A 13,089-nucleotide genomic window follows, 5' to 3' on the forward strand; every position below is an offset into this window, starting at 1 on the left:
CATTTATATTTTAAATGTTACGTTTTAGTCATTTATGTTATCGTTTTGTTATAAAGTTGTCACTATACTGTTAAACTCTGTTACCTCCCTAACGACAGTCCTACGTGGTAGTCTAAATAGCTTTTTAATGTCAACTTGGATGTTCAGTTACTGAGATAAAAATAGGTTCTTAATTAAATAAATTTAATTTGGACTGTTACGTAGGATATCCAAGTTGCATTTAAAACCCATTTGGACTGCCACATAGGACCGTTGTTAGGGAGGTAACGGAGCTTAACAATAGAGTGGCCACTTTGTAACAAAACAATAACATAAGCGACTAAAACATAAATTTCAAATATAAATGACTAAAATATAATTTGAGATAAATAAAAGTGACTATTTTTATATTTTACTCAAATTTAAATTTAGGGTTTTATTTTTTATTTTTTATTTTTATTTACTGTTAAAAAGTATTTGGAAGGAAAAAAAACACACTTTTCTAAAAAAGTATTCAAAGAAAAGATCTAAATATAAATTGGCCTCATTAATGGTGGCATCTGCGAATGATTAACACCACACCTAATGGGTATGATGCAGGTCATTTTTATAAAATTATTTATTTAAGTTTATGTTAAGGCCAAAAAGAATATCCAAACTCAACTCAGCTATTTCTTCATTATGTCTGATTAATGATAATTGAAATAGCTGACATCAATAATTTTGTCAGAACTAGAACAATATCTTTCTAGTTTGGTCTTTTTGCTATCAAATTTGGTCTGCAATTATCGGGCGTGGTATTTTGCTTTCGGCAATTTTTGAGCTTTGGGTTTTAGGATAATTGGGTTTCTCTAAAGGAATGAACCAATTAAAAGATTGAATTTTGGACCCAAATCTGGACCTTTCTGGCCCAATTTTCAATTCAATGGGCGGGACGGCGGCTCTCTTCCTGTTTATTTCTAAAGAAATTCTAGGGTTTATAAGTTCAATCCTCCCATTTCTGAATATTCTCTTCGTTTTTAGTTTGTCCGATTTCTGAAATTCCGGAAGACTTGGCGAAAAATAGAAACAAGAAGAAGAGAAATGGCGTCGCTTCGATGTGCGTCAACGATGGAACTGTTCCCGATCTTCCTCAAGTTAGCTTTCACTTTTCTTTTAAAATATTAAAATTCAATCTATAAATAGTAATTTAATTCAGAAGTCAGAACATAGAATTGTTGCTTATGCCTTTTATAAAAAATTAGAAAATTTTATGTAAATTTTGGTTTGTATGCAGCAATGGCTGCTTCAGAGACTGGAGTTCAAAAGCCTGATTCTGCTAGTGCAAAACTGGAAGTGTTACTTTATCTACTATATTTTTGTTTGTTTGTTAGCTTCTACAAAAAAAGAAAGAATTAGTTATTTAAAGAAGGAATTAATTACTTAATGATGAAAATGGTTGTTTCTCACATGCATATATCATATAGACATAGGCTTACGTATGTGTAAGATTGGATTGTAGTTGAAGTCTTTTACTTGTATTTGGTTGAAAGTTCTAGGGATATAATAGCATGTGGGAGGTGAATTGTTAATGTTCTATGGATTTGATACGATAGCATATTCGGGGATAGCATGATTTAAGGGCAAATGCAAATATCGAGCACAATTCTGGACAGAAAACATGATTGAGAAGTGAATTTTACATTGATGCCTTCTTGTTTAGATGAGTATTTTCATTAATGATCTCTGCATTTTGATTGGTAGCATGATTGGAACGTGTTCTTTGGATTCTTCTAAGCTCGCATTTAGTTCTGGATATGTGTACTTCTGAGTTTATCAGGGATTGTTAGTTTGTTAGTGATAACATGCTGTAATGTTTATGCTTGGCCTTGTTTCTCTTTGGCAGTTTGTGACTCTTATCGGCTTCATCTTCTCTTCTTGCAAGCTTGTTTCACTTTATTGTGATTCTCGGAATTCAAGGCTTTTTAGTTTTGTTTTTTTAGTGATGTTGTTTTTCTAGATAATAAAACCCACCATAACAAAGTTTTATTCACATAGAAAAGTTATGGCCACTTTGCGGACTCCTGTTAATCTGATTCCCATTTTTGAAATGATTTTCTTCATGGCGTGCATAACTTGCATCATGTTTATAAATTTACAAATGAGGCCAAGCCCGAGAGGAATATCCACTTTTGAAATGATTTTCTTCGTGGCATGTGATAATTACATCATGTTTATAAATTTTTGAACAAGCCCAAGCCTCAAACGGATTTCCATTTTTGAAATGATTTTCTTCGTGGCATGTTTTAATTACATCATGTTTATAAATTTACGAACGGGGCCAAGCCCGAAAGGTATTTCCATTTTTGAAATGATTTTCTTTGTGGCATGCGTTAATTACATCATGTTTATAAATTTACAAATGAGCCCAAGCCCGAAACACTGTTGCCGTTACGGAACATACTTCTTTAAAAGCCGTAATCTTAACGCGTCTTTGTTCAACTTCATTCTATTGTGTCATTGTTATCTCCTTATTCTGTTTCACCAAACCACTAACTCTCTACCTATCTTGAAACAGAAAGACGAAGAAGGGACGACCAATGAAGAGATTGAAAAATGTTCAGAAGATGAAGACGGTGGAAAAAGCTATTGCTATGAATGAGAAGTATGCGGAGAAAAGCTCCAAGATCAAAAGTGTATATGTCATGTTTTCGTAACGTATTTGCTGTGTATACTACAGTTCAAAAATGAGATGACAAATTAGGTGATGTGGAAATAAGTGGCTGACAAGGGGCTGAAGCATCTTTTGCATGTAACTGTCAAGGCCAACACCTGTTTGAAGCAGGAAGAGGAATCTGTGTCTCTTAAAAAGCTTCGATAACACCCAAGGTTTTAATCCACCCTTAACCATTACATATATTGCTATACACTATACACCTACAAATCCTACCTGTGCCTGTATGTATTTAAGGTTAACAGGTATTTTGAATTAGTATTAACTATAAATAGTTCATTTTTAATTATTTATATTTGTCCTAGCTGTGCCTGTATGTATTTAAGGTTAACAGGCATTTTGAATCAGTATTAACTATAAATAGATCATTTTTTGAATCACGGTTTTTTTGAGTTCGGGTTTGAGTTCAAGTTCAAGCGTTGATTTTGTTTGTTGAATTACTCTCATTAGTTCTACACGAACTTTATACCCTCCATTGGTTTTTAAATTTCACAAATAAGATTAGGATGCCATATACAAGTTGTCATGTCGTATTTTCTTGTCATGTCTGTTTTTTTATATCGTTTTTTCATATCATATCTGCAATAGAAGAATGTTTTGAAGCGCAGTTTTCTCGAGTTTCAAGCTTCAATATTGTTTGTTGAGTTACTCTGATTCAATTGGTTTTTAAATTTCACAAATAGGATTAGAATGTTGTATACAAGTTGTCATGTTGTGTTTTTCATATCGTATATGTAATATTTTCTTATCTTATTTGCTGTGTTTATTAAAGTTCAAAAAATGATACGACAAATTAGGTGCTGTGGAAATAGGTGGCTGACAAGGGGCTGGAGCATCTTTTGCATGTAACTGTTGAAGCCAACACTTGTTTGAAGCACGGAGAGGAATTTTTATCACTTAGAAAGTTCCAAAACCACCCAAAGTTTTAATCCACTACAGTATCTTAAACATTACATTTGTTGCTATATACACCTAGGAGTTATAGGTGTATAGCATATAACAATAGAAAATAATGTTTAAGATGCCGTTAGGCATGTTTGTAGTGGACTAAAATTTTGATTGGCTTTGGATCAATCCAACTGTCCAGAAAGGGTGGAAGAGTAACTAAAAAAATGATAGGAAGAGGAAGAGAGTAGTTTGGCTGGGGCGTATCGATGTCTATGTCAATGTGACTAAAATTTCGAGGGAGAACGGTAAGATTTACCTCTCTACTTTAATAGAATTAAGGGTGAACAAAATTTGGTTCGACTCGAAAAAAATAAAAATAAAAAGTTTGAATTTCAAATTATTCGAATCAACTTGATTTTCTTATTTGAATTTTAAATTTGAATCGAGTTACATTTTTTAATTTGAACAAGCAAAATATTAAACCCTTTACTTCCTCCCCTCAAATCTTTTCAAGATTTTACTCTACACCAAATACTTTTTTCTTTGTACTTTCCCCGAAATTTTTATTTTCCCCTAAAAAATATTACTTCCCCAAATCTCAATTTTTTTTTTCCTTTTACTTCTCCCCAAAGTTTTTACTTCCCTTTAAATCTCTAAGATTTCTTTTTCAATTTATGTCTATTATTTATATTATTGAATTAAATTTCATATTCTGTACTATTTATATTATTGAATTGTTTGATTATATTGAATCTTTATCGATTTTTGTTAAAATTGAATTATTAATGATATCGTTGATGATGTCATAAAATATTCGTGCTAAATTTTTAAAAATTAAACTTTTAGATTTAATATATATTTTTAATTTCAAAATACATGATAACAGAATCGAAGATCATTGAAGCTTCTAAGCAAGTAAAGAAACTAGTATATAAAATATCAATAAATTATAAGGATGAACGTTAATAACAAATTTAATTACGGTGGACAAATTTGATTACAGTGTGTGCTAGGAATTATAAGGTCATTTTTAAATTTAATTTAAACAAATATATTTGATTCAATTTGAATTTTATCTCATTGGACTTGGTTCGAGAATATTTAAAATCGAGTTAGGACAATAAAATAAGATTTGTCAACTTGATTAACTCGAAATTTTTTATTTGATTGATCACTCACCTCTAACCTAAATGGTATTTGTACAATATAGTTATTTACAAAAATGTTATAATTTTTTTATAACTTATTTATAAAAATAACTTTCTAAAATTATGATAAAAAATTATATTATTTATAAGAAATATTATAAATATCATTCAATTCATGAAACCTTATTAATAAAGGATGTATTTTATAAATTTTATATTATTTTTCTTAATATATATATTATGAAAAGGATATAACTTAGAATAGGTTTTTCTCAAATTAAGTTTATATAAGTTTTATAATTAAAGTAATAGATTTTTTATTATAAACTTAAATATTATAAAATTGATGTTAATTATACAAATACAAAATAAAAATAAAAATTTCTTGCATTATATTGTGGGTATGATATAATTTAAGAGAATAGTGTTAGACATAAGCTTTATAAATAACTCACTCTTTTTTTTTGAGGTATTTAAGGCTTTGAAATAGGATTGAGAAGGCATTTCTTGTTCTAAAAATTATTTCTCATATTAACATCACCTTACCATAATATAAAAGAATAATATATATCTAAATAAAGATAATTTAAAAAATTATTTCCCATATTAACAAATTTTTTACGTATATCTAAATAAAGATAATTTAAAAAGGGATAATATTTGATGCAATGTTGGTGTACGAGTCATGTGTACCATCAATACATTACAATTCATCATATCATTAATGAGCAAAATATTAAAAATTGAAGGGCTTTTGAATAAATACTGCAAATTTTGTTTAAATGTAATTAAAATTTATTCTCTTCATCTCTTAATTACAATATTGAAGTTTTAACTTAGGGTTCTAAAAGTTTTGAAAAAAAATGAAGATGGTTCTTTTCTTGTTCTTTATTAATATTGGTGCAATTCAATTTTATTTGCGGAATAAATTTGAAGGTCTGATTTTATTATTCTGTTTAAAATTAGTTTATATGATTACGGATTTTGAGAAATTTGTGAATTGTTTTGAAGTTTAAAATATAGTTAGGCTCCGTTTAACTTAGGCTCCGTTTGTTTGCCAGTAAAATATTTTCCGGAAAATAATTTTTAAAAAATGATTTACTTTTCTGAAAATGATTTATTTTTCCGGTGTTTAGATGAATCTGTGTAAAATATTTTCTCATTGCTTAATGATTTCCTAAAAATATTTTATAAAAACTGTTTTAAATGAAACAAATATATATATTTAATAATTTATTATTAAATCTTCTTAACCTTTAGCTATTCAAGTTCTTTTTCACATGGAATATTATTTTTTCACATGTTTTAATTATTGATTAATTATAAATTAATCACAATTGATAACTTTTAGCTATTCATACGACTTGCTTGAGGCAAAAAAGGAAAATTTTTCACTTATTTTGAAGAAGTATTATTTTTTCAAAAGTTCTTACTTATCTTTATTATTGCATATTTAAATTTGTACTAATTATTCTTTATTTCATATCTAAAAATTATAAAACATGTGTTAAATAACATAAAATTATTACAATAGTAACTAAAAATAGCATAAAATTATTACCTTTTATTGAAACAATAACAGCTACCGTAACAGAACAAATTAGTCCACTGACAAAGCTTATACAATCTTAAACATTTACACTGATTACACAATACAACCATCCTTATCATCATTCCATCAACCTCTCCATAACCAATTTGAGATCAGCAGGTGCATCAATTGTGACCGCCACCTTCACCGATGGTTGATCGGACCACTCCGTAATTTCAGCAAATCTGCTCAAATGCATCCCACTCAATAACGAACAATCATACATCATTACAAAATTTGAAGGGTACAACTGCATGTCTACACATTATATCTACTTTATCTCCAATCCAAGACAAGCACAATATCACTGCATAGAAAAAGCTTTCATATACAATTTGATTTCCATTGAACCTATTATCAAATTTCAACAAAATTAGGGATAGTAAATGTCAAAAATTTAGAAATGAAAATATTTTTCATCAATTACATAAATAAAGTATATTATGATTACAGATACCGTCTAATAGCTAGTATTAATTTTTAACCAGTCACATGATTTATTTTCAGAAACATGAGTAAATGGCAAGAAGGATGTGAAGCATTACCTGCGCACCCTCAAGCCAGACCCTGCTTTATATTTTGATTATCTCTGCTTTTGAACCCTCTTGTTTTGTATTGGCAGCTCAATAGGCTTCTAAGCATCGTGTGGATGGTCTGGACCCTTGTAAACCTTTAGGTGGTTAAACAATGCTCTACCAAGTTGAGGAAGGCAAATATTAGTGTTGGGTTAGGCAATAATTGATGTTGAACATCATGTACACAATATACAAAAGAAACAACATATTGTTTCCTAGAGTAAACTTCTGGAACAAATTGCAACCAATGGATTCAATGTAGAAGCCAATACAAGTCATTGTAATTATTGGCTTGAATTAGATTTATTCACTTTTATAAACCTTAACAAATGCACTCTACTAAGAATTATCATGATTGTATTCACAAACTGAGGTTGCGTAGCTGATGTCAAATTGTTTACCATATCCTATTTTCTTCATTTCAAAGGTTGGCACATGGAACTTTGCACATTACATAGATCATTAACAGAGTTCCTCAAATTTCAGGGTTAATATTCTTTCAGCACTTGTACATTTTAGACTCCTCCATCATCTATGACTGTAACGGGCCTTTTTGTTGTTTTTATTACAAATGTAAAGCTATTTGTAGAGTACCTAAATCACCAAGTTCAAGGTAGTGGGGATAGAAAGCCCACAATAAGTTTTTTTTTCTCATTCTTGATAACACCTAGTCAGTGAAAACGTAATACCAGAAGTCCAGTCATATTTGGAAAATTTCTAGTAAGCTTAAACAGCATGAAAAGCTTAGCAGTAGAATGAGAGTCAGACATGCAAAGAAACCAGGCACACGATCATACAAATAAATAAATTCCAAAGGGTTATGAGGATTTACTATCCCTTTAATAAGCGAGCTAAATTAATGATATAACGGATGGAAAAAATTATATCCATCTACCAATTCATATTTAAAGTTATATGTTCCAGATTCTTCGTTTTCTTTAAAGTTCTTGTGTCCTACACCTATGTCTAACACATTCAAACATGGATATGGAGATATAGCATTCCAAATATGTGGAAAATACTTAGAAAAGTTTAAGTATAACTAGCACATACCTATGTTTGATACAGAAACCAAGTCAGGATAACATAGATCTACATATTATTAGTCTTTAGTTTGAAACCAATAAACTTACCCTTCCTTTAGGAAGCATACCACGAACAGCGTGCTCAATAATTCTTTCAGGAATTCTCTGCTGCAGCTGGTTGAATGTTTCCACTTTCATGCCACCTGGTCTTCCTGAATGCCTCCTGTAGAGCTTTTGTGTCCTTTTCTTTCCAGATACAACAAATTTTTCAGCATTCACCTATTGAGTAAAAGTAGACCAAAATAGAGTGTGAGACATGCAGCTCATGTTCTGGGGAAAACTAAAAGGTGCATCATTTACAAAAACAACAAGCACAATAATAAAATTTAATCCCAAACCTAGGAAAAAAAATTAAAAATAAAGAAACAGAGAAGCATAAAAATAAAGAAACAGACAAAGAAATCATAATAAAGAAATAAAAACCGAAATAGAAAAAGAAGCTGTAAAGAGAAAATTACCTTTTGGGAGAGATTCGGAATCGAGAAGATTAAAAGAGAAGACGATTGAAAATTTTCAATTTTGATGAGAAACTTGGGGGAATTTATCACGAATCAAAGCAAACTTTTACCGAAAATGATGGGGGAAGGGGAAGGGGAAGGGGAAGGGAAAGGGAAGATCGTATTGCTTCTTTTCCTGAAAATGTTTTACTGAAATAAAAAGGGTAAGACATTTTCCTAAAGTATTGGCTTTGTTTTCCCGTGTTTTGTAATTCATTTTACTTGGAAAAATATTTTCCTCCCAAACAAATGCTGGAAAAGGCTGAAAAGCTTTTCCGGAAAATGTTTTCCTCCCAATAAGTGTTAAATCTGATGAGGCAAGAACATTAAAAAAAACTTCTACTATTTACATTATTGGTGAGCTTCTTTGAAAGAAGATGTCGACTTTGAAAAAACGAATTGTTTAAAATAACTACCTCTAATATGTAATTTCATATAAATTTCAATAAATTTTAGGATTTTAAATAATTCTTCACCTCAATTCAATTTTAAGTCCAAACCTAACTATTAATTGTATAAATTTTAATAAATATTTTAAAATTTAATGAATCCTAAAACATTTTGCTTTTTATGACCATACAGAAGGAGGAAGATGAGAAAATTATAAAGGAGAAATATAATTGATTTTAAGTAAAATTTAAGTATTGTTCAATTTTTTAATATTTTGTTCATTAATGATGTGGTAAATTTGTGGTACATTAATGGTGTATAGAGTTTATGTATCGTGCATAAAAATTATCTCATAAAAAAACACTACTGTCTCGAACTTAAACAAAGCATTGATTAAAACTCTTATTAAACACCCATTTAATACATGTTCAAATGTGTTATTATGTTTCCTACCTCTAATATTATATAAAAGAATAACTAATGTTAAGCTTGTATTTTTTCTTCCTAAATTTTATGTATAATATCCATTGATCTCCTTAAAAGTTTAATTAATGATATTTTAGAGTTTAGTTTTCTTGCTTCAATTTTTAATTATTTATTATAAAAAGTGTTACGAACAAAAATGAATAAATCTCAAAATTATATACGAGTTTAAATTTATTGTGTAATTGTATACATAAATTTTAATTTGATGCAATTATATACGTGAAACTCTAATTGTGATTTAAATGTATACTTGAGTTTTAATTTTGATTTAATTATACACATTTAAAGAAATAAATACATCAATTTATTTTAATATTAGATAAATATAATTATTTATGCATGTAATATATAAACATAAAATGATATTATAGAATAAATTATAAGATTTAGATCAAAGTAAAAATATACAAAATCAAAATTGTATACACAATTACATATTAAATCATAGTTTATGTATAATTTTAAAATTAATCTAGACAATTTTTTTAAAAGAATATTTAAAAAAGATATAAAGATGTACCTCTAATTATGTTACAGTAAATTGGTCCCATTAATGGTGGCATCTCTACAAATGATTATCGCCCCACCTAATTGGTACGATGGAGTTCGTTTTTATAAAATTATTTATTTAAGTTTATATTAAGGTCTAAAAGAAAATCCAAACTCAGCTCAGCTGTTTCTTCACTATGTCTGATTAATGATAGTTGAAATAGCTGACATCAATAATTTTGTCAGAAGTAGAACAAAATTTTAAAGGTTCGGTTATTTTGCTTAGTCGAGCTTGAATGAATAAATCTCTGTTTATATTCGTTTGCTTATTTTAAAGTTTGTTTGTGTTTAATTTCTGTTCGTTAAGAATTTTAAATTTTTGTTCATGTTCGTTTGTTTAATGTTCACGAACATGTTCATTTAACTTAATCGAACATATTCACAAACAAATAATTAAACATGTTCGTGAAAAATGTTAATAAGTAATAAACAAACAAATAATAAATAAATACACACACATATATTATTTAGATATAAAATAGCCAAATATAAATATAAATAATTATATTATAAATGAAAAAAATACAAACCAAGATAATTTTATTAATATATACTAATGGAATAATAAACGAGTTTTAAGATAATTTTATTAATATATATTAATGAAATTTTATAATAAACAAGTCATAAACGAGCCAATAAATAAGCTTATTCGTGAACATAAACGAACCGAATACATATCTGTTCGTGTTCATTTGTTTATTAAACGAACATAAAAATTTTGTTTATACTTATTTATTTAGCTTAATAAACAAACATAAACAAACATTATACAAATAATTCACGAATAATTCATCAAATGTTCTGTTCATTTACACCTCTAATTATACTATCAAATTTGGAGCGGAATCACAAGCATATAAGAATGAATGAAGGTGTTGTGAAATAATAAAGAAAGAATAAACTAAAATGTGATAGAAGAAAGAGTGTAGAGAGAATGTAGAAGAGAGAGTGTATCTTATTTTTTTATATATTATTTTTCATGAGTATATGAGCCCCATATATATAGGGGTTAAAAGTAACTCTCTAATTATTATAGGGCATGTAAAGGGTCATGACCTTTTATCTCCCATATTAATGGGGTATAGGAAAAGTCTCATAACTTATGGGGTATAGGAAGAGTTTTATAACTTATGGGGTTGATAATGACATCCACATAAATATTTCATAACACTCCCCTTTGGATGTTCATTATCTAATTATCTAGTTATATAATTATGCCTCGTTAAAACCTTACTAAGAAAAACCCAGTAGGACAAAAATTTAGTGAAGGAAAAAGAGTACATAATTATACGCTTGATATGCTGCCTCATTAAAAACCTTACCTGGAAAACCCGGTGGGATAAAACCAAGGTTAAGGGAAAAAGAGTACAGCGCGTATTAACTCCCCCTAATGGCTACATCACTTGAGATCTCGAAGGTGACGCATTCCAATGTAGTAAACAAGCTTCTGAAACACTGATGTAGGAAACGCCTTAGTGAATAAATCTGCTAAATTCTCACTTGTACTGATCTACTTAACTTTTATCTCCTTAATCTTCTGGAGGTCATGAGTGAAGAAGAATTTTGGTGCAATGTGTTTTGTTCTGTCACCTTTGATGTATCCACTATTGAGCTGATCAATGCATACTGTGTTGTCTTCAAACAAGACAGTTGTAGCTTCCTTTCCAGATGATAAACAACAATTATTTCTTATATGCTTGATCATAGATCTTAGCCATACACATTCACGACTTGCTTCATGGATTGCTAAGATTTCTGCATGATTAGACGAGGTTGTTGCAATTGTTTGCTTCATTGAGCGCCAAGAGATTGCAGTACCTCCATCTATAAAAACATATCCAATTTGTGATTTTCCATTATGAGGGTCTGACATAAATCCTGCATCTGCAAAACCAATCAACTCTGTTTTGGATTTATTAGGGAAAAATAGACCCATATTCTTTGTGCCTTAGAGATAACGAAATATCTGTTTTACTCTAGTCCAATGTCTCTGAGTTGGGCATGAGCTAAATCTTGCTAGCAAATTTATAGAAAAAGATATATCAGGTCGGGTATGGCTAGAAAGATACATTAATGCCCCAATTACACTAAGGTATGACACTTCAGGACCAAGAAAATCTTCACTATCTTTCCGAGGACGGAAAGGGTCTTTACTTGGATTAAGTGATCTTACAACCATCGGGGTAGTTATTGGATGTGCCTTATCCATATAAAATCTCTTTAGCACCTTTTCAATATACGTTGATTGATGCACAAGGATTCCTTTTTTTAGGTGCTCAATTTGTAACCCCAAACAAAATTTCGTTCTTCCAAGGTATTTCATTTCAAATTCTTTCTTCAAGCACTCAACAGTTTTTTGGATCTTTTCAGGAGTTCCAATGATATTCAAATCATCAACATATACTGCAATAATTACATATCCAGATCCAAACTTCTTAATGAAAATGCATGGGTAAATTGGATTATTCTTGTATCTTTCTTTCAACAAATACTCGCTTAGGCGATTATACCACGTGCGTCCGGATTGTTTCAATCCATGAGGGATTTGTGCAATTTGATCGAATAATGTTCTCTAGAACCTGAACTCACTGCTTCAGGCAGTTTAAATCTTTCAGGGAGTTTCATATAAATGTTAGTATCCAGTGGGCCATACAAATAAGCTGTTACTACATCCATTAGGCGTAAATCAAGCCCTTCTCTTATAGCTAGACTTATCAAAAATCTAAATGTAGTTGTATCCACCATAGGAGAATATGTCTCCTCATAATAAATTCTAGGTCTTTGTGAGAATCCTTGTGCAACTAAACATGCTTTATACCTTACAATTTCACTATTTTCATTTCTTTTACACACAAAAACCCATTTGTATCCCACTGGTTTCACACCTGTAGGTATATGGACTATAGGTCTAAACACTTCTTTTCGCTAGCGATTTCAATTTATTTTCAATTGCTTCTTTCCATTTTGGCCAATCATCTCTTTGTTTACATTCCTCAATCGATTTTGGTTCATAATCCTCTTTATTATTTATAACATCTAGTGCTACATTGCATGCAAAAATATCATCGACGTCGATTTGATTTCGGTTCCATTTTATACCGGACATGACATAATCAATAGAAATCTCTTCATTGTCAGGTACCTGATTTTCTTCTGAAACTATTCTTCCAGTCATGTCTATAGTC

General features: G+C 29.6%; 2 long non-coding RNA genes across 5 annotated transcripts; one reads left to right on the forward strand and one right to left on the reverse strand.

Annotated features, from left to right (window-relative positions):
• The first annotated feature begins 642 nt into the window (after positions 1-642).
• Positions 643-3,990, forward strand: LOC108483552 (uncharacterized). 4 transcript variants are annotated; one of them, XR_008285653.1, is made up of 3 exons: positions 643-1,115; positions 1,256-2,847; positions 3,465-3,990. It is a non-coding gene; the product is annotated as an uncharacterized LOC108483552 (long non-coding RNA). The 4 variants fall into 4 exon arrangements; XR_008285650.1 differs by having other exon boundaries at positions 644-1,115; positions 3,490-3,990; XR_008285654.1 differs by having other exon boundaries at positions 865-1,115; positions 2,537-2,847; positions 3,505-3,990.
• A 2,282-nt stretch (positions 3,991-6,272) lies between these two features.
• Positions 6,273-8,769, reverse strand: LOC108483553 (uncharacterized). Its single transcript, XR_001871100.2, has 4 exons — positions 8,438-8,769; positions 8,028-8,198; positions 6,865-7,011; positions 6,273-6,504 (listed from the first exon to the last, which is right to left on the reverse strand). It is a non-coding gene; the product is annotated as an uncharacterized LOC108483553 (long non-coding RNA).
• Between the last annotated feature and the right edge of the window lie 4,320 nt (positions 8,770-13,089).

This window comes from Gossypium arboreum, chromosome 1 (genome assembly GCF_025698485.1).
Source record: "Gossypium arboreum isolate Shixiya-1 chromosome 1, ASM2569848v2, whole genome shotgun sequence".
Classification (NCBI taxonomy): Eukaryota; Viridiplantae; Streptophyta; class Magnoliopsida; order Malvales; family Malvaceae; genus Gossypium; species Gossypium arboreum.